The following is a 23,647-nucleotide window of genomic DNA, read 5'->3' on the forward strand; positions in this document are numbered from 1 at the left end:
GCAGAGACAGATGACAAGAAGCGCAGCTCTGTTATATCTGGCAGTACCTGAAGTTGAACTGCCTTTGATCATGACTAGAGCAAATCTCAAACCTACATTTGATTGCTCTGTTTCTTTCCAGCAAAGTGGCTGAATGTCTGTGAATGGTTTCTGATACTGCAGTGAATTGGCCACAGTTAACAGATGCTCTTTGGTCTGGCTGTTCTCTCAGTGCCCCTCTTCATTGGGAACTGAAGGTCGAAATCTCTGAGCACCAAAAGAATGGGGAGATAAATTGCTTACTGATTCTTTCCCAAGAAAAACAGACTCAGCTTGGGAACATTAATTTGCTGTCAATTAAAATAAATAATTACTGATTGGAGTCGTAGGAAATAATAGTTAAAAAAAAAATAATAATATTCTTTGCGAAAACACTTTTGTTCTCCCTGTTTCCTGGGCTGCACTTCTCACTAAGGACCCCCTTATTATTGTAAGCTATGGGTTCTGGGTTATGTCCCTACCCTTCTATGAAAGAGTAGACAGTGAAGGATTATGTCGTGTTTTCTCCCCACTGTTCCTTCCCGCTCCCTCCTTTTTCCTGCTCCAGTGTGGTTCCCCCGTAGGCTGCTGTCCCTTTGGGGTTGTTATGGTTTTGTAATTTGATTGGTGTTGCTATTCCACATCAGAACATCATGTGGGATAATGGGAGTTAAGGGGACAATTTTTATTTATTTATTTTTATTTTTTATTTTATTTTATTTTATTTTATTTTATTTTATTTTATTTTATTTTATTTTATTTTATTTTATTTTATTTTATTTTATTTTATTTTTTTCCTGTGGACTGCCTTAAAAGGGCACGTGGGGACCGGCGCCGGAGGGGAGGTCGGGAAGGGGTTTTCTGGCCAGGCTCCCTGCGAGAAGATAGCGTGGTCGGAACGGCCCGCCTCCCACAGCCCGTCGGCGAGATTGGAATTTGGTTTTCTCCTTGTTGAAACTCTCTCTTTGTTGTTTAGTGTTATTGGGTTTATTAAACTGCCATTCGTTCTCAGATCATTCTTTTTTCCTTCATTTATTTTCCTACTAGACCCATTCGCAATCTCCCTTCCCTTCCCCTCTTCCGGAGCGCACGTGGCCGCGCCGCGCCGCACCGCGCTGTTAGAGAAGGGAGGTACTTTTGTTCCTTCCCTCCCTGGGTTTGTTCCCACTGTCACGAAGTGATCTCTAGAGAGAACTCAGCGGCAATAGTCCGTGGGCTGCGGTCCCTTTAGTGAAGTAACTCCTCTCGGATGAATTATCCGAGATCCGTGTGCGGATCGCCTGCTCCGCCGTGGCACGGCTCCGTCTCCGACCTTCACTGTCCCCCTGCTCCTTTTCACTCGTGTTGTATCCCCGTCCGGTTCTGCCGGTGGAGAAACGCCGCCAAACTAAGCGCGGGGAAGCAGGTAGCCGACTCAGTATGAGTGATAACGCAAGGTTCCACTTTATTGCCCGACAAACCATACTGTTATAGCAAACAGACGAGGGCGTTCGAAAATCACACACACTAATTGGAGGAAAGCTACTGCAATAACAACCCTAAAACCCCCCTTCAAAGCTGCGAGCCATTCATTCTTTTCCTAGAGGTGTCATGCTGTTTATCCTGCTCCGCAGCTGCTGCTCTGTGAAGTCCTTCTTGTACTGCAACACAGTTCTTTCCGTCCTTTCTTACATTCTTTTTCACCAGCAGCTCCACCAACAAAATAATCTAGGTCCTGGGATAAGTGTGTTGCAGAGCAGCCTGAAAACGATGGTAATCATTGTAGCCGTCCCCTAATATTTCACAGAGAGCTCTCCTGCTGCTCCCCTTCCTCCCAAAATCTTGCCATGGAAACCCAACACAGATACCAATAGCTATTATTAGGAGGGGAAAAAAAATATAATTAGCAGGATTTCCTTCAAAAAATAACAAATGTGACACTAGAAAGAGTGAAGTTTAATATGAGTTGAGAACAGGAATAACAAGGTAGATCATAAGTTTAGATCTCAAAAGCCTTGAGAAATGGCTGCTAGCTGTGAGAATACTTTTTCTGGGTCACAGACTGTTAGTCAGTGCTATTCCTAATTCGTGAATGATGACACTGTTTGATTTTTTTCCACTTGGAATCAGTGCCTGACAATCAGACTCTGATTGTAGTCAGAGTCTACAGGTAGCCAGAGGAAATCCTGATATTAAGATACAATGTGAATTCCGGTTCTATTAACTTTTTATGTTTCCAGACTTCAAGTCACAATTTTTACAGAATTCAGCTGCACACTTCAAGAGCCGTGCACAAATTACTTCCTTGGAGATTCAGTTTAATCTTCAGTAGATAACATTGTCAAGATTCAGGTTCTATATGCACAGACTTCAACCAAACGACTCTTTTGGCTACATCGCAGCATGTTTCCCAAGTTCTCCAGGTTACTCAAAACACATTATGTTTATTGTCTCAATTTTTACATAGAAGTCGAGAGTTAATACATTAAGGGAACCATCAAGTGTTCACCTGCAACACTGAAAGAATGAAAGTTGGGAAGCTAGAAGAAAGAAAACAAACAAACAAAAACTTTTTTGCCCTTTATCCTCTACAAAGAAGGCTGTGAAACTCTTTTATTCATTTAACTCATCAAAGGTACGCTGAGAACATTTGACTAAACCTGTCAACAAACCCAGTTCTGTAATAAAATAGAACTCTGGATACATTAAAATAACAGCTCTCAAGCCTCCTAAGGAAAATCTTTAGGCTGCCTGATGAAAAGTCAAACGCTTCTCGTGAGAGAAACCAAAATTCTGACCATAACCGAGAACAAAGCAGATTTCTCATCACCTGAAATTCCTTCTGTCAGATTTGTTCATGTTAACTGGGAAGCAAATTTGGGTGAGACAACGTATTGCTCCCAGATCTACTGCAAGAGAAATATATATTTTATCTAGCTGAAGGATAATATGACGTTCAGCTCTGTCTCAATATCTTCACATGTGACAAAGCAAGTGAAATCACTACCTATTAGAAACTGAGCCAAGTGCTGAGCTTCCCTCCTTAGGTTTCAAAACCAAAAGGCTTTACAGAAATAACTCAGGGATTTTTCATCTGCTTGCTGTTACTGAGCGTGCAGCCCCCTGTCCCTCTAAGCTTTATCAGCTTTGTCAGCTCTGCGTATTAATTAATGGTAACTTCTGTTATCTTAATGCTGACTGAGGTACAAATGTCCATTTGGGTAACAGTGATAAAGGGTAGTCCTTGTTTTTTCAGTTTGTCACGCTATACTTTTGTTATGCATCGTGATTTAAATGCAGTGTGGATGAAAGTGAATCAAATTGCCTTAAAAACAGAAATATTTTTAAACAGGAAAACATTAATGTCACATATGAACATCTGAGAAAATATCTCAAAACTGATAAAAAGGAAACTCCAAATATACTGTAACCCTAACTTGTAGCAAAAATAAAAATCTGTTCCTTTTTATTTTGAGTGATATTAAAGACAAGTTTCCTGCGCTCTCACCCGGAGCAGAATGCATTTGAATCAATGTAAAACATGTTTACATTTAATGACATAATTCCTTATCATCTCCACAAGATTCTTTTCTAGAATCCAGAATCTAAATGAAGCTTTGGGTCCCTCATTATTGCCCTGGCGTGGGCCATAATGTCATCTTTTATCATCACAATTTTCTATTCCATCGAGACTTCTAATACAGTGAGTTGGAAATTCATGTTGTCCATAAAAAACTATTGAAAGAGAGTTCCCAGGAAAAGTGGAAGCTAGCCAAATTCTCTAATGCTGTGGGATATACGTCCTCGTGTAGCTCTCCAGTCCTAGCTTCCAGGCTTGTGCGGCAATCGGTACCTAGGTGGCTGCTTAACGGGCAGAAGCCCTAATACTAAAATAAGGCAATGGGCAGTGGCAGCAGTCGACCTGCCTGGAAGTGTGATAGGTGAATATATCGAATATTTTCTAGGTCTGCACGGGCCGGTTATCTGATACGCTTTTCAAATTGAGAGACCCATTTCTCTGTTGGCAATACCTCAGAGAAGGCTGTCAATACATTAAGGTACTATCCCTAAGGAAATGAGATGGAATAAGGTTCCTTTATTTCAAAAAAGAAAAATTAAGTGAAGAATCAGAACTCCCATTTTAAAATTTCCATGCAATGCAACATATAGTCACTTTGTAATATATATACACAGGAAGAAACAAGAAAACAGACTTTCAATACATTAATTATCTGGTATGCTAGTGAAGGCCAGCGACTCATCTTGCAATTTTGCTCAAAACCACATAAAAGGGACCGCTGAGAATCATCAGCAAGATCCTGTTTTTGGCCGACATCGGAAGAAAGAGTGACCTATGATGCTAGAAATCACCAGAGGCTTCCCCAGTTCTGCATAGATACATGAAAAAGTGCTTCACTAGAGACATTTTCATTCTGTCATCTTTATTTTTTTTATTCTTAAAGGGAAATTTAGATGTACTGTATACATACATATAACAATAAGGCTGAGTGGTAAACAGGTGAACTGGACTGCATATTATAGAATCATAGAATAATAGAATGGCCTGGTTTGAAAAGGACCACAATGATCATGTAGTTTCAACCCCCCTGCTACGTGCAGGGTTGCCAACCACCAGGCCAGGCTGCCCAGAGCCACATCCAGCCTAGCCTTGAATGTTAAATCCATCTTCCGTTTATGATTCCTATGCCTGCAAAACAGAAAGCAATGAAGTCAGTCATTCAGGTCCAGGTTCTGTTCTATCCTTTTCACGTAAGTAAATACAGAAGCCACCACTGACTTTTACGGAGTTGTTGTCAATGTATCTCAGCTCAAATGAAAATGAAGGCTAATTACAAACACAAAGTTTGGTATTTTATGAAATAGGCTGAATAATGTTCTACCGTTTCGTCAGCCTCCAGCAGAGAGTTACTTCTCCAGTGAAAACACAATTTTCAGGGTTTTGCTCTTAACAACAGCATAAAAAAAATGAAGGAATACAATTTTATTGTGGATCACCAAATATATGGTCTTTACTTGCTAACTGTTTCCTTTGATTTTCCTCATTCTCATGCCTTGCGGAATCAAACTCTATAGCCTGTTAAAGGATATAAAGCAGGTATGTTTAATAAAGAGAAGTGTACACAGCCCCGGCATAACACAGCCCTGTGTCCATCTGGGCGTGTGCCCCTCTGTCAGCTTGCTCTCTTCCCTTCTAAATCATTAATTGGACTCCTGTCCTCTTTAGAATATTTAACAGGTTTTGACTTGGGTTCAGGGTCACAACAGAGCCTGCTAAAGAGTCTACCTCCTTATTTCTCAGCACCCCACTTTAGCAGCCTTTCAGAACCTATCAAATCACCTCGGAGCTTTTTCTTCTCCAGGCTAAACAGCCCCAGCTCCCTTAGCCTGTCCTTGTTGTAGAGGTCTTCTATCCCTTGAACTGTTTCTGTGACCCTTCTCTGGATGTGCTTCAACAGTTTCATGGCTTTCCTGTACTGAGGATTCCACATCTGGATGCAGAACTTCAAGTGACGTCTCACCAGTGCAGAGCAGAGGGGCAGGAACACCTCTCTTGCCCTACTGGTCACGCTTCTTTCAATGCAGCCCAGGACACAGTTAGCTTTCTGGGCTGTAAGGGCGCATTGCTGGCTCACATTCACCTTGCTGTGCAGCAGTACCCCCCAAATCCTTATCCACAGGGCCGTGCGCAATACTTTTGTCCCCTGGCATGTACTGATACCAAGAGCTGGTGTGACCACGGTTAAAACCTTGCACTTGACTTGGTTGAACCTCAAGAGGTTCACCCGGTCCAGTTGCTCAAGCCAATATATGCCCTGAAATAGAGATGCTGGGTTACTCACCTTTAAAGAGGTTTTCAGTAAATACAAAGTGTCACAGTTTGTGCTCCCCCTAAGACCTCTTAAATCATTGGCAAGAAGATCAGGCATCTCAAACAACAGCGCTATTATCATCTTCTGAGCAACACAAGTACATCCTCAGATGAATCTTCGAGGAATGATAAAGACAGTTGGCTAAAGATAGGATATATTCTTTTAAGCATAACAAATAGCAATTTAGAAAAAATGGTAGAATCCTTTTAGATCCTTCTTTGTCCCTTTTCTGTGAACTGTCTGGTTTGCAAGACACAACTAGCAATGAAGGCAATATAATCAGGCTTCTTATATTTGGCAGTGAGCTTTTACATTGGAATCAATACAGTCTAAAGAGTCTGTCTGGACACAACTCATAGCTTCTGGCAACAAAGACCGCATGCTTGGTGAGAACAATTTGCTGATGTTTTTCTAACATCTGGAGTCTAAAGTCACATCAGTGTTACATTTTCTTTGTTCTTACAGCTAAATGAAGAACAGAAAATAAATGACAAACTGAAGTGCTTAGCCATCACATGTGATCACAGATAGAGGCAGAAGGTCACTTTTACCTGATTGTTCCCAAGACCTGGCAGACAGTTATATGTTAGATATTTGTAAGAGAACATCCTAATGATTATTGCACTAACGGTTAGTTTCAGAGCTCCAGCAGTGTCATTTGGATAGTATCTATTTTCAATTGTACAGGTGTCTTTTTGTTGTGTTTTTGTTTTCCAGTTCTGCTATGCGTAACAGTTAGAAACTAAAAAGGCAACATCTATTATTACTATTTTATTCCAAAGTTAACTGATTCATCCCGAGTTGACCTTCTAGTTTGATTTCATCCTAAGGGAATCTAATTGCAGTCATACTGACAGAAGCACAATAACTAGGATAGTGTTTTGTTTTGTTTTTTTACCTCTCCAGCAAGAACACTATTTTAAAGTTTAACCATACAAGAAAACTTCACACAATTTCTACAGATGTTAATTCTGTCACATATAACTCTCACCGTTCATGCAACTTATAGTATAGTTTTCAGCAGCTGCAGACAATGTAATAAGAAAGTTCATTGATTTTCATTGTTTATCAAGTAAGTCTAAAGGACTTCATAATGTAATCACAGTTTTGTGAAATAGAACCAAATTATTAGATCACATTCGCCAACTAGACAGTTCTGTAAAGAATACTTTCTTTGTCATTGGCATATTCAGTTGAGGAAAGGCTGAACTGCACAAGTGCTGCTTCTACAAGGCAAAGTAGAATCTTAAAACAAATACAATACACACAGATTATTTCTGTGTAACTAAATTTAACACAACAGGCCATGTTGGCAAACATAGAGCACCAGCTGCCAGCACTCAGAGCTGACAGGGTTGTTCTCTGTTCAGATAATTATCTAGGTTGGTTCATTTCAACACTGCAGTCTAATTATAGTAGGAGTTAAATGAGAACTCCTTTCACTTGGCTCCATAATCAAATCTTTCAGAAGCAAAATTATCTCATTTTTATCAGTTTGGCACTTCAGGTTGCATAGATGAATGCCAGAACTATTCTTTTAATTTCCTTTCATCACTTCAACGGCAGAAGGGAGTTTTAATCTTAAAAACTCACTTTGTTTCAGGTAAAGAATATTTGAGAAAGGGGGATATTTCATTAATTTGTTTGGAGTGTAGGATTTATGAAGCTCAGCACACAGCAGTCATCAAAGAAAGTCTCAAAACAATCATCTTAAGTTTGTACACAACTGATGTCTTACATAACAGACCTCTGAAATCTAATAGGGATCGGAAAGTTTTGACTCAATAGGCCCAAACATATTTTTATTTTATCAATAGGCATCCCAACCCACACAATTCATTCTTTTGTTCCTACTGGGCAGTAATGGAAATTTCATGAGAAACTCTACTTATGGAACAAGATAATAGAAAGTGCTATTTCTGAATAAAATAAAATGTTCTCACAAAGGCTGATTGTATCCTTACACTTTGTATGGAGAGTCTTGTCATTTACTGTGTGGAACCATTTAACTGAAAAGCACAGATTTCTTTTAGATTCCTTGGGTTTTTAAGTAATTATTTTGCTGTGTTGTATTTCTGACATTTTATTTGGATTTCAAAACAGCACAGATTAAGTTACTTAATCTGGGAAGTACAGTAAAACACTGCCACTACACCATATCACCAAGAAAGAAGTCTTATTATACTCAAGTTTCACTTTCTTTTTAATCTGTGAAAGAAGACAGGAATGAAGATTAAAGCGCAGATTATATCTTAAATCCTGTTTTAGAATAAAGCCACGTTATTAGGAATTCCTAGTTCTGTGTTTAACTATTCCATTCTGTACTGAAAGAAATGGCAGTATATTGTGTCACCACTTTAAAGGAATGCATTTACCAAGCATTTTTGAAAAGAATTATGAAAATCTGAGTGTTCAGCTGGAAGGGTACTGCTGCATTTGTTTTTGCACATACAAAGAAATGCTACTGAGGCATTGTGAAAGCTTGTGTTTGCCCTTAGTAATCTAAGGAAAGACTGTAGTCTGTGCATTAATCCTCAGCCTCTCTATAATGCAGCACCGCACCATGCATGATTTTAGCTCTTCTATTCATAATGTAAAAGTCCATTTATAGAACATAATAATGAGCATTTTTATTTCCAATTCAGATTACTCATCTACACACACCCATCAAGATTTCTACTGTGCTTTTAATTTATCATTGCTTACTTTAATGCACCCAGTTTAATCACAGTAGCACCAGGAATCAGATCATTATAACCAGAGCTGTACTGAACTAATTTAATCTTCTCGAGGAAAATAACAAGGGAGAATGTGAGAGAACATTTTAAACATATGTGGGCTTTTCTTTTTGCAGCATTACTTACCACCTTCAATTTTATTTAAAAACAGCTTAAAATGATGAGGCTGATATATCAGCTTGAGTAACTGTGATCCTAAATGGACAAAAAAATGGACTCTCCATCCTGACCTGTACAATATAGAAATATATATTTATGAAGAAAAAGAATTGATATGATGTAGTAGTAATGGAAAAATAAAATGAGAGAATGTAAAGACAGTAGCTCAGGACAAAAATTTGCTAACATTTCTTAGAATTACTATGTTTTATTTCAGACTTAGCACATTTCAAAAGCACCATAGGAATTTTCTGATGTCTGTCTATTTTCATGCAAGAGAGATCTAGATACAAGAGATACTAAAGACTGGGACTTAGGTGTTCTGACAAAGATGCATCAGGTGTACTGGAATGCTACCTTAGAAACTACTCCAAGACAAGATCAAAACGCTGTGTTGAAAAAGCAGAGTTACAGATAATAATTACTACTGCTTGTGATATGCAGGAGAGGTGAAGGAGTGTGAGTTTTGATACTGCAAATACAGGAAGGGTTAGGACTGTGGTGAATCACAGGAACAGCTGAAAGATCTTCCGCAACGTTCTGCTACAAAGGCATTTCCAGGACTGAACAGTCATGTTTGAAATATACCTTTTTAGAAGTAGACACCATTTCAAGTTAAAACTTTCCTGTTTGTTCACTTAAATCCAAATCTTTCATTACGAGGGCTTATTTTCATAGTGAGAGTTATTTTACATCATATAGTAGAGATGTGTTTATACTGCCTGCAAATGCTAGAGGCATTTTTTGCTCTACAATACAGCAATGCAGCTGAGCTTTGAAAGTTTTTAAAGCTAGTGATATCAATTATATATACATTACTGTTGCAAACAATTTTATTTTCTCAGCATATTCTTCTACACTAGTATCAATTTTGTACTTCTTTGGCAAGCTTCCTTTTGAAGCAGATAGCAAGAATTCCAATCAGTAGAGAAGTAAAAGTATCAAAGGTTACTCTCCAAAGTGAGTATTTTTAGGGCAGGCTTAACTTCCCCCAGTCACTCTCAGGAAAAGCATCTTAACCATCCAGTGTTTGAGGGGGGTAACAAGAAAATCCCGTTTCATTGAAATTTTACTCTGTTGGTAGCCCCTTCACACTCTGCATTCAGTACAAATAATCACAGCCTACAGTCTATGAGAATAACCAGAGTAAAAATAATCTCTTAGGAAGAGAAATGTCCTCAAAACTTGAGATGGGATTCCTTATAGAGGACTGAAACAGTGAAACCTTAATACCAATAGCAGCTTTACACATATGCGTTTCTGTTCAACAGTCCTAGAAAGAGAAAAGAAGTTGATGAAGAGCTACCTTGCATCAGTAATCACTCTCAAACATACAGAAATAGAATTTAGGGAGCGTTTCAAGCCAGTAACAAAATCCATTGTTGGAAGAGGAGCTGATTACAACAAAAAGCTAAGGTATGCCACAAGATGCAGTGATAAAACTTTCAGAAAGTATTAAATACTTATTTTTATAAGTACTTTCAGAAGTATCAAAGATGTTGCTTTTTGTTTTGTTTTTCAATTTTTAAAAGTATTAAGCACTTCTTTTTCTTCTAGGTACTCATGATTTACAAATAGAAACATATTTACTGGTATTCTAGGAATATTGAGAGATGTCACTGCTACCTCTAGGAGCAGTGCTACCAGGGAGCTCTATCCTAGACATGCAAGTAAATAAACTTTCAAAGATTTTGTAAAATGACACCCACCTTTTTAGCAAATAAATATTAGGAGAGATTTGTTCAATCTCATTTCCTGCAAAACAGCTAGAGCTCACATCTTCTTTTATATCTTATGTGCACTGCAAAGTATAAACAGAATGTCCAAATTGGAATATGGAAAGTATTCCATATTGTTTGTAGACTGTAGAAAACAAAAGATTTCAGAAAGAAGAAAAAAGCTTGAAAATAACAATGTTAGTTACATTCAGTTACATTCAAGACAATTTGGCATTCTGCAGTAAATTCATACCTCTAAACTGAATCTGCTTCAGATTGGAGCACACGGGTAAGCAGAAGGGAGTTATGGGAACCCGGAGGGGTCAGTTCATTGCTGTGAATAAAGAGAACTTGCTTCTGCAGAACTGTAAATCTAGCCTTTTCACACAACATTAAATTAATTAAGTAACAAGACAAAAGCATTCGTCTGCCTGAATAGCTCCATTTTTTCCTGAAAGTGACAGAATATAATTACACTCACATATGCAAAAGGTTCCTATAAAAATAAAAATCTATTAATCAGTTGATCAGGCCACACTTTAATAGAAGTTTTAATGCTGTGCATCCAGGGGCGCTGTGCCCAAAAGGCACATCAGAAACTCAATTAATTATGAATTATTCTAATAAATGGTTTGTAAACTTGGATTTAAGGGGGCCACATGCTTGCCAACGTAGCAAATTAACGTGAATATGGGAACTCCAAAGCTAGGATGAACTACAGCTGGAAACATCATGAATAGACGATAATAAAGCCTGCTTTCTTTATGTGAACCAGGAGAATAAATTGAAAGCTACTGAATTTTGAAGGTCCTACGGAGAAATCCAGCCATGCAAGTCAAAGAGAAGGACAACATACCAACCATGCAAACTTTCCAGTGGTTACCAGTATGATAGATACTATTCTAGTGCCAAGATTTGCAGTAAGAGCCATAAGAATCTGGGTTAAATGGATCTGAAAGAAAAAAACAAACAAAAAAAAAAAAAATACATCAGCTTACCGTAGAACGGAATCTAAACAGGTTACTTTGTTTATGCTGTGATCTGGAAAGAGAGAGAGCAGAAGTTGGGTACAGCAATAACCATCAAAAATCCATGCATTTTCCATTCCGGATACCTAGTAAATGTAGCATACTAGTATGCTCAAAATGCAAAGTTGTTGCGGTACCACATTACTGTGCATTACCAGTGCAGAGTTTTTAATGGTGCCTGCAGAATCAGTAATGCTTTTAAAAAAATGTAAACAGGTTGTATCATCTTTACTGTGGATTTAAAGAATTTATGGCCTCAAGTTGCGCTGGGTCAAGTTTAGGTTGGATATTAGGAAACACTTCTTTACACAAAGGGTAGTTAAGTACTGGAATAGGCTCCCCAAGGAGGTGGTTGAATCGCCATCCCTGGATGTGTTTAATAGCCGTTTGGATGTGGTGCTCAGGGACATGATTTAGCAGAGGGTTGTTAGGGTACTATGGTTAGGCTGCGGTTGGACTTGATGTTCTTCAAGGTCTTTTCCAACCTGGGTATTTCTATGATTCTATGATTATATGATTCTAATTGAGTTTAAGCTTTCTATTGCTTAAGTACTATGAGTTACTAAGGACTTTGTTCAACTGTTTGTATGAAGGGAAAAGAAAACCTGTCAAATGTGGTACCTCTAATTTCTCAACTACTCAGAGATCTGCACAGTGAAGGCAGTAAAATGTCATACTATAACATTGCTTATATGAAAATAGAATTTTACCATGGATAGTACTTGAGCACCATCAGCTCCTTCTTTCAGTTATGTTTCCACCCTTGCAGCAGTTTCACTCCTGAGAGCCTTGCTTCTGCCCCTCAATGCCTCCTCACTCTTGGAAAGAGAACTTCCAGATGTCTCTGACACCTTCCCATTGCTCTCTACAGAATCACAGAATCACCGAATTGTAGGGGTTGGAAGGCACCTCTAGAGATCATCGAGTCCAACCACCCCTGCCAAAGCAGGCTACATTATTTTATAAACCAGTAAAAGCCTCTCAGGCACATGGCCAGTCTTCTAGAAAACAGAAAAGAATGGCTCAAGAGATGTGATACTATCTTTGATGAAAAATGTGTAGACTGCTGATGCACGAGAGATGACTGACAACTGGAACAGCTTGCTATTTAGCTGCATGTCCAAGCATAGTGATCTCAGTGAATACCTCTTACATAAAATGTTTTCAACTGAAATGGTCTTAAAACAGTTAACACTAAATAAATCAGTCTGATATCCTTGTACACACTTGTGATAAAGCATATGTTGTTCAATAATTCTTCCCTAGCTACTGGAGAATAGTTTCTCCCCAGTTTTTTTGTTTGTTTGTTCCACATAGTTCAAATGTATTGTATTCTACTGCACTCAACAGAAATATTTAAAATAATTAGCAAAGTAATTGTATTATTGTGGCAATATGAACATTCTGTTACCTCTGGGTTGTAAATGGAATATACTTACTCTCTTTAATTGTATTAATCCAGTATATTTTTCTTAATTTTCTTTTTTAATTGAGTACCTTTCAAAGGTACTTAAACTCCACTTCTCTTATTCTTTAGATTGTCATCACTAAAATTGCTCTTGGAACACAAAGTGCGAAAATCAAGTGGCTTATGATCAGATATCAGTAGCAGACTTTGCTGAAGAAAAAGAGCTGTTGTAGAATTCATGGTATGCTGCTGATAGAACTGTTGCACTGAGGGCAAAATTCGGGAACTCAAGGCTAAGAAGAGAGAAGGCTAAATGCAATAGAATGTGGCAAGAAAACAGTGTAGATACATTTGGAATATATCTTACCCGGGTTGAAGAAGCTAAGGAAGATTAGGATTCCTGTCCATGCAACCCTGAGAATAACATAAACAGAAAGCTTTGTTCCATGCAAATATTAGTCTAGTTGGAAAATATATAGTAAGAGTGGCCATTCAACATTCCATGCATTTAATCCTGAAGATAATTCTTGCAGTAAGAGCGAGAGTTTTTAATATATTATGCATTATAGCAAAGCACAAAGACATTCAGCAGTATTGTCCAAAACCAAGAGCTAATCAAGTCTTTTCTCCATAAGGCCAGTCATGCCAAAGTTTCTGCACCTGATAATCAACTAATGAAGGCTTGGGTGGGTGCTTGATCCAAATGCATACAGCAGTAATGGCACAAAAGTGATCACAGACTGAAAAAGGAAAACAAAACAAAGCAAACAAACAACCCCCCCCACTCCCCCCAAAAAAAAACAACTACACATAAAAATGAGGAAATTCTGCTTTTTCTGTTTTTGTTACAGACTGCATTTTTATCTCCATACTTTTAAAATTCTTAATACTACAGATTTGTTTTCTCCATCTCAATAGTAGCATATAAATATAAAAAATAATATATAGGTTAATTTCCAGATGCCTGATTATTTTAATAGAACCTGAAATCCAGAGTTCTGAAACAACTTTTTATCTCCTTGATAAATTTCCTCTATAAACTGGGTAACTTAAAAACACTTAAAAAAAACTGTCTATCCTGAATAGCAATCTTTGCATCGGTACAAAAAGTACAAGTCTAATTTAAATTATTTATATAATGCAATTTTGTTTGTTTTGTTACAATCAAGGCATAGTAAAAAACATATTTTTCATTGAATTTGCAGACTGTTTTCATGATTATACTAGAATTAAAACTGGAGGTTTTTAGGTATCATTAAATCATTCACTTTAATCTCCAGCATTGCTATTTTTCTTTATAGTTCTGAAGCTAAACAGTACAAAACTGTTGACTGGTATACTTACTATGATATGCTTCACTGCTTTGTTTCTGGAAAGGTAAAAGTCACTTTTTTCTTTTTCTGTAAAAAATACAGTTTCCTCTTCAAGTATCTGATAAAAATCATTCAACTTGTTACATGTCAGCTTACAGATTGATTTATATCTTGCATCCCTGCATTTGGGAGCTACTGGAAATTATGCTTGCACTGATATCTAGTGGTGGCAGGAGGCAGCTTTTGCTTTGGATTTCCCTCTATGAATGATGACAGACATAAACTGTTATCTCCAAACATTAAGTATTTTTGTGATGAATTAGAAACATATATCCACACATATGCTGCGACAGGATAAAAGCATTGTTTAGATAGTTTTACGAGATTAAAGGAAGAGACTGCAGTCTTCCCCTGCACAAGTGAAGTTGTAAACACTGGATATATTTTGTGCTAGAAGAGTCTTAGGTGTTTCCCCACTGCCTTTAAAATGAAGTATAGAAAGTCCTGCATAGTGAACATCAAAATAAGTAGAAATAATGAATAAGCAAACATCTCCAGCAATCATTTGAACTAAATAAATTCTAAGTGAAGGTAATATTTAATGTTCCAGTATACTCAAATTGCCTGCAATACCAAATCAATAGATAGCAATGATTAGAAACTCATCCTTGAAACCACTTACTGTGCGTTATTTCACTCACTGTAAGTTCATTACCTTAGAAAACAGCAAGACAAAAAATATTTTTTAGTCCTGAAAGACGCAGCAAAGTAACAGCTATTTGTATTTTCTTATTTCTATAAAGCTAATTATAAGCAAAATAATCAGCGATTAGAAAACACAATCAATAGGTACCTCCTTACTTAGACACAGATAGGCTAAAGTGTGTTTCTGTTCCATTGTCTCTGTTCATATGTTTTAAAAATTTATTTCCTTGCATTCAGCTGTGGAAATCATTCATTTTGTTTGTTACAGAAATTTAGAGAGCTCAGAGCTTGAACTTAAAAAGTGCTTAAAATTACAAGGTTTAATATAAATGGAAATTATGGCTATACTCTAGTAGTTATAACTGAAACACAGAAAAAGTTTCCTTGGTTCTGCCCTGCACATACCTTCAAACCAGATACTACCCCCTCACGGTGAAAAAAAATATATATATACTTGCAATGAACAGTCCTTTGCAAGTAATAATTATTTTATTCCATCACCACTTCATGCATGCAAGAAAAAAAAACCACAAAACAACCCATACCTTCACAAGGGCATAAGTAGCATAAAATCAATGAGCTGTAAAGCTGGGTATGTTTTTGTATTGTATTAGTGAATGTGAGAACACATAGTCACAGGCTGCACTTCATTTTGCAGGCACAAAGTCCTTGACAGTCAGCTCGAAACTGTTGGAGACTGCTCTGCCCAGAAATAATAATCCAACTTCCTCGATTGTTGAATGTCAAAAGGCATTTGTGTGATTTTTTAAATTAGGGAAAAAAAAAAATAAAATCATGCATATCTAATGGAAAAGATTTCAAATGGGAATAATCATTGTACAAGACTCTATTACAATTTTAGGGCAAACTTTATCTAATCTCCTGCCTAGCTGACATTTTTCAATTTTTAATTATCTGAAATAGTCAATCTGTTGTGGACTTGAAACAAAATAATGAAATTTTCAAAGGTCATCTTAATGGAATGGTAAAACAAAACAAAACAACAACAACAAAAAAAAAGAAAAGAAAAAGAAGCAGGGAATGTACTACCCATGATTAAAACATATGTGGCAAAATACAGTCAACCAAAGAAACAGGAAAAAAAAAAAAGTAAACAAAACAACTCACAAACATATTCAACAAGGAAATATCCAGATTTCTGTGTTGCTGAGTCATAGAATCATTACAGTTGGAAAGACCACTAAGATAATCTATTTTAGCCATCAAAGTCTGTCCTTATCCACTACAGTAAGAAGTTGCAAGACGCGAAACTGAAGGTCTTTACAGGCATTTAACTTGGTTTCCTGCTGAGACAGATTAATTTCTTGTAGCTTATCATTCATAAATAACTTATGATATATGTTTAAACTGGCTATATTGTTTTCTCTACTTCTATTTTCCAAGTGCAAGAAAGCACCTTTCCAACAACCTTATTGCCTAACCTCACATCTAGGCTGTTTACCTCCATTTATTTTTGTACTGAAATTGTCCTCAGGTTCAATCCACTTCTTATATCTCTGATGTTCATTCTCTCAGATAGTCATAGCTACTAACCACCTCCCTTCTCTCTCTCTGTTCTCCCAGTAGTTATTTGCTTCTCTTTATCTGATCATAAGTCAGCAGCTTTGTATGCTTTTTCTGGATGTATCCCTATTAGTGCAATTAATACTTTTCTACTTGTTCTGAAATAACTTTGCCTTCTGCGATCTAAAATCATATTAGAAGTTTCCACATCCACGCGTTTGAGACTGGTAAGGACTGTCTCAAATAAACATGATACTCCAACATCACTTTGTGGACAATTTTACATCTGAAAGCATTTCTGTTTGCCTTCGAAAAGGGAGTGCTCAAGAGTGTTAATTGGCTGAAAACTTGGCCTGGGAGCAAATAACTTCAGCTTCATACCAGAGACTGGGAGGTGCGGCCATTGTATCCTATGAAGGCGGGGTACAAGTCGACATCTCCCTGCTTCCTTTTATCGGCTGACTTCAATTTGCAAGGCCAGGTTCAGACAAAACTTACACTTATTTACTTTTAAAAAATATTTTCTGATATTGCTTTTGTCAATGTGGTTTCACTAGAGGCTGTTATCTTTAAAGGCAGCTTGGGATTTTCAGTATCACAAGTATTGTGCATATTGGAATATTTTTTATGACTTAAAAATCTCCTTAGCTTCTGTTAATGCCCCATTGTGTGCTGTCTTCTTAGGGTTCTCAGGGTGTGCTAGCAGGAGAAACAGACTGCAGAGCAAAACAATTGATTCAGAGACTTAGCATCCACAGTGACATTACAAATGGGATTCACTTTGGACAGTCTCTAGCCTTGTCGCAGGGACTAAGCGTTCATTAGTGGCTGCAATTAATAGTTTACTCCTGGATGACATGCTTTGAGTTTATTCGGAAACTGACACTAAGAGACTGGTTTCAAAAGCACACTCGTGATCCAAATTGGAATGACAGGTAGATACATCCTTAGGCTAGGTCTGTAAGGGAGATCTGCAGGTAACAAAGGCAGTATGTACTTTAGGTAATAGACTGAGATATACAACGATGTCTGAACTGCACTGCAAAACAAAGAGACATATATGCTGCCTTAGAGAAAGTTTAAAACAAAAGAGCTTGACAACTCCCAGCCATCTTTTCTCTGTACAAACACATTATTATCAATCAAGTTCTGTAAGGAATGTTAAAATATATATCAAAAGCTAGTGAAGGAACATGCACACATTCACATTCACACACACATTCAAAATATGTTTGAGGTCAGAATGCCAGCTACCTACATTCTTCAGGCAAATGAAATTGCTATCAGCAATGGAAATGGTTCTGACATCTTAGTCAGTCATACATGCAGTGGCTCAGGATTTGGATAACAAAGTCCAAATCCTTCCTGAGGAGGAATTTTCTGTAGTGCCAAGTATGCTATTGTTCTTTAGTGATTTAAACCTTTTGATTTCCCATAAGAATTGTTCCACCTTATCTATAGTTTCAAAACAGAATATATTAGGATACCTCAGAAAGAGGAACAGATGCTCTAAAAGAGCATGACATGCTGAAAAATATATGGTGCTCATGGGACAGCTTTAATATTGTGTTGCCATAATGGTTAATGAACAAACAAGAGTGATGTCCATGAAGTGCAAAAGAAAACCCACCGTTGAGTCTCCAAAGCACAAGCCTCAATGAAACTTCAATGATAAATAGTGATTAGCTCCAATAACTTTAGTTAAGCATATGTACCACATGAACAATAAGTTGGCCTTCTTAGAACTGATTACAAATATCACTGACTCAAACAACTCGGGAACTATTCTCTTTTGCCTCATATTTGTGAAAGAAAACAGACTTTCTAGAGATTCAAAAAGCAGGTAAGCTTTCCCTTAAAAAACATGTACTTAATTAATTCTGAGGTGAAAGAAAGGTTAATGACCACCACGCCAGAATTTTGTTTACTTTTAGCTCTACAAACAGATCATAGTGTTTAACTGTACTGTACCTTATTTAGTAAAAGACTGTGTAACAGAGGAACATGGGGGTTTTCAAACTATTTCAATAATCGTATTATTATTATACTCTATATATAGATTCATATATGTGCATATATTTGTGTGCATGTATTCATATACCTTTCCATATTCACAGTGTAAAGGAACTTACCATTGTAGTTTTTTCTACGTATTTCACTTTTAACTGAGAAACGATGCTGTGTGGTCACTGACTTACTCACCATTACATTTCACCTCCAGTTTGTCTGCAACCTTCAGTTTGTCTGTAAACCATCAATGCCAATAAACATTGTCTGGCCATAACAATTTATAGGGAACCTGACGTGTACTTTAGAATCTTTGCATTCCTACCTATGAAATTCAGTATACACATTTGAGGTTGTATACAATGGTATACAACTCCCTTCCCCTAACTTCTTCCTTTGGTCAGGCCTTGCTCAGGACTGATAACAGTCTTGCTGAATACTGAGTCATTCATCCTGCCCCATAAATAGTGAGCAGCCAGAGAGCCCCTCAAGCTCTAATCCTAGTAACAAGATGGAAATTGACTTCTCCAATTTATTCTAAATATTGTTAAGCTTGCGTGCCTGTAGTTTCAAAGTTGACTGTTGCTTTAATAAACTTTCTTAAGGGTGGTTGTGAGAGCCTCTTCAAATGTGACTAAATGAATTGGACAGTGCAGTATTTTTGAATCTATAATTCTGACAGTTTATATATTGAATATGACTGGATTTATAGCACTGAATTGGGCATCACTCTAAGAATCTAAGCTCAGTGACTGCCAGCCCCTTTGATACTAGAGGACAAGCTGGAACTAAAGGATGGGATGTTTATTTTCTGCCAAACTTCTCTGCCCTTTTGAAGGGTACTGAGATTTTTAATTTGTTAATAAAAGGAAAAAAGAAAAAAACTACTGAACTACAAACTATTTTATCTACTACAATAAAAACAACAGACTGAGTAATGAAATAGCATATTGTTACAGTCTCCTAGCTTTAACACCCATTAAAACAACCTCTGATGAACAGCAGAAAACACAGTTCAAAATATTAAGTAGTCTCCCACCCCCTGAAGCCTAAGCACATGGACACTGATTACCTATGGATGCAAGCAGCTGAAAGCAAAGACATTTTGGATAGTGTTAGCATAACATAAGTACTTAAAGCCACTGGGTTAATACAGAATGAGTCCCCAGACTTCTGCTTACACTTCAAATTTCACTGTTGGCATCCTTGTGATAACTTGTAGGACTAGCTGAATGATGCCAGCTATAAAAGGAATTCAATTTTTTTTTGTGCAGGGCTTCTTTCCCTCCCAGATAGACAGTGAAATTATGGTACATCTTTATAGCTCAGTTAAGTTAATAAACTCTTACTTGGGCACAGGGAGCAGAATAAGTCAGCAGGGTTTGTTCACAATGCAGTTCTCCATCACATGTCCACAGTGGCTGCCAATGCCAGGTGCCTCCTTCTCTGCTACAACATGAGATGGCCTCTAACTCCATCAACGCAGTGAAGCCTGGGCACATAGGAAGGGACCTGTTCAAGTTCACTCCTTGCAAAACTGATGAAAACATTAACAAGAAGTACTGTTGCCACTTCTTGAAAGTATTAGACTGGGCCCATTTTATTCTGATTTTTTTTTTTTTTCTCCACTAATTATGAAGCAGTTATGATATAGAAAGACTGGAATGAATTATCTTTGTCCCTGTCTACCCCACTGCAACATATCCATTTAGAGAATGGTTGATTACAAACAGGTAATTCTGAGACAAGAAAAGAAAATACCATGGCTTCCACCTTAATACATAATTTACTTTTCCAGATTTTGAGATCATCTGTTTCTTAACAGATGAACATCATTATATTATTAATAATTTCCTCTCTCCTTGAACGTGTCTTTTCTTAAGCAAATTTCAATTGTACTTTGCATCTGATATAACAGATCCTACTAATGTGAGGAGTCATGTTGAATATACAAAATTGTTTTTAAAAGTTGTGAGAAAAAAACAAAACAACATTTTATAGTACATGCTGAAGAGCAAAATACAAGTCCAGTCCTTACACAGAACAATTCTGTATTCACCCTGGAGAGACTTAGGACTTTACAGAAAACATTCATAACAAAGAAAACTGATCACTCACCTACACATTTGTAAAATTGAACTATATCCTTGATCTGATCTTTGTGGCTTAATTTATAGTATCATTTCTCAATTCTGATTTCACTCTCAGTTCTGATTTAAGTTGCCAGCAGAACTTACACCAACTTCTGCAAGAACAGTACTGTAATCAGCTTAAAGCTTCAACTTTGCTAAAAGAAGAACAAAATAACAGTCAGTAAAAAACAGACAGTGAGACCAAGTTCATTGTTCCATTTGTGTTACCAAGTTGCCATGCTCGGCTCTGAACCCAAACTGAGTACTCCCACAGTGGTGGTAATTTCAGAAGCTTTCAGCTTAGTCCCAGCAGCATTCTCAGGCTATGCTCACGTTCCACGATATTTTACATTGCTTTTGATTAACGTTTGTAAAGTGGAAAAAGATAATATTTCCCTGCACCAGATGCTACTTAAGTGTTGTGAGATATTTTATTACTATGATTAACAGCAGAAAGGCAGACAGTGAGATCCCAGTGAGCAGGCTCTACAGTATTTGAGTTACACAGTGAACTCCGTATTCTGGAACATTTTATCTGGTACAGCTCTTTGAAAATAGATAAAGAGATAAAGAAGGAGCAACATATAATGCATTTTTAGAGACATTTACATGTTAAATAGTGGTAATATATTATTCTGAGACAGAGCTTTGAATTTATAAATTCTTTGAATTTTTAAAAGCTGTTTGATAATTAAATCATAATTAAAGCAACATTGCCTAAATGCACAGATCAGAAAGTGGCAGAACATTCCAATGCAACTTTGGGAATTTAACCATGTGCTACTTCCTGCAGCTTTATTTAGTCTCTAAAATTAATGTTAACATTGATAAGCAACGTCCATCTCAAATTCAGGTCAGACAGTGCTTCTTTACCTCATTCAGAGAACAGAAATCATCTCAAAGTCTTATATCTACTTCTGTGTGGCGCTCAGAGACTTGAATAACTCACAGGGCACTCAGCCGTAAGCAGGGTTTCTATCAAAGGAAGATCAAATTACTCTTTATTTTAATATTATATTACTTGACACCTTTGTATCTGTAAATAATATTATTTTCCTTGACACAAGGATTGGTGACAGTTTTTAATTTGTTTTCCTTTAGAACTCTGATAAAAAAAAACAAGTCTCTTTTTTTCTTTTTCTTTCTTTCTTTCCTTTTTCCCCAGGTCTATAAGAAGCAGAACAAATCTTTCAAGATAATTTGTGAATCACAAACGGATTTGACTGGGTAAGCTCGAGAGACTTCTAACAAGATACAGAGAATTTCACTCCTATGACAATAATTCGGAATTAGCCCAAGTAACAGAGAGCAGGAGTCATTTTCAGCTAATGTCTGTCTGTTCAGCAGCCTACACAAAATGAGTTGCTGGGATTTAATGCATGCAGCTCCTTCAGGTCACACAGAGCCACTTTACAGAAACCAACATTAATCAGTAGACACATTGAATTATGAATGCACACAAACTAACTGTAGTATGCAGAGCGATGCACATGGGGAAGGAACTGCTCTAATTAAACGCACATGGTGCATGCTTCAAATGATATTTTGTTATTCGGGAAATAATCTTTATGTCAAAGTGGGCAGTTCTTTGAAAACATGAGCTTGAGCTTGAAGCACGCAGCTTGACAGCAATCAAAAGGGCAAAGATGTTCAATTATTACTCAGAGGTACACAGAAAACAGAAAGTTCTGCTGTTCCTCTGTATTAATCCACATTAAACCCTCACCTGGATTATTATTTTATTTTCACATTGCTCCATCTTAAAAACCACGGAGATCTAGAAAAGTTTCTAGAAAAGACAAGGGATCAATGATGGTGGCAGTGATTGATAATGAAAAAAGATGAGTTAGACAATTATTTCATTTTGAAGAGGATCAATTAAAGCATGAAAAACTACTGAACAGATTGAAAAGGGAGTATTAGCATGTTGGTTTTTTTTTGTTTGTTTGTTTTGTTTTGTTTTTTTTTTCTTTTTTTTTTCCCACATAAGAACTAAGGGGCACTGAATAAAGTTAATAGTAGGTATAAGATGAACAGATGTACTTTTTCACACTACACTTGATCAAATTAAGAAATACCTTGGCACAGGATGTTACAAAACTCAAATATGGTTAGAAAATGGTTAGTTAGATTCATGGAAGTGAAGGTCCACTGAGGATCACTACCAACATAGCTGCAGCTTCTGGTGCTCAGTTAGCCATATAGCTGATTACAAGAAATGCAGAACACCAGCATGGGGGAAGCATTTTTCTATACTGACATTATTTTTCCACTTCCAAAAAACAACTTTCTGGACATTTACAATTAGACCTGCCAAGAAAGGCTATGAGGCTGAAAGGTACAGTAATTTCTAGCCCATGGTAAAGTCCTTCTTGTTTGTTTTGAACATATTCATAAAAACAATAGGCAATCAATTGTTCCTTTTGTGGCAGTGGTGGTTATATAATACCCAGTATGTGATAAAAATGAGCATAGGAAGCAAATTGTTCTTCTAGAGCAAGATACCTCCTAGAGGTTTTTGTTTATTGTGAAGGGGTGTTAAATGCAACTGCTTTTTTAACAATTAATTCAAAAGCTCCATACAAATTGGTTCTGAATATGCACAGCAAGAAATGTTTCATGAATTTACTGGAAGAATAACATCAAATTCAGGGGAAAACTATGCATAATACTTCAGAAAAAAAAGGAAAAGAATATTCAAGATGTTTGTACTTTATACAAAAAACATTCCTAAATTTAACTTCTTGAGTATTTTTCTTTTTATTTATTATAGAGGCATTTTCTAAATGTGAGGAATGAGGGATATAAATAAACATCATATGCAGGTAGCTCTGAAATTAAGCCTCCTATTTTATGAGGTTGGCCCAGAGTATCAGAGATTGTTGTTGGTGGTATGGCACTAGAGGCTGAACATTCCTATCAGCATTCTATTTTATTGCCACGTGACAAATGGCGGCAGAGAGGAAGGCTGACATGGAAGCATTTACAAAGCAAAGGTAACTACATTCCTGGTGCCATTTTTTCCAC

At 37.0% G+C, this 23,647-nt stretch overlaps 1 long non-coding RNA gene across 1 annotated transcript; it reads right to left on the reverse strand.

Annotated features, from left to right (window-relative positions):
• Positions 1-6,764: 6,764 nt before the first annotated feature.
• LOC140253149 (uncharacterized) lies at positions 6,765-13,697 on the reverse strand. The gene is made up of 2 exons (XR_011903788.1): positions 13,307-13,697; positions 6,765-11,455 (listed from the first exon to the last, which is right to left on the reverse strand). It is a non-coding gene; the product is annotated as an uncharacterized lncRNA (long non-coding RNA).
• Positions 13,698-23,647: the final 9,950 nt, after the last annotated feature.

Source organism: Excalfactoria chinensis, chromosome 5 (genome assembly GCF_039878825.1).
Source record: "Excalfactoria chinensis isolate bCotChi1 chromosome 5, bCotChi1.hap2, whole genome shotgun sequence".
NCBI lineage: Eukaryota > Metazoa > Chordata > Aves > Galliformes > Phasianidae > Excalfactoria > Excalfactoria chinensis.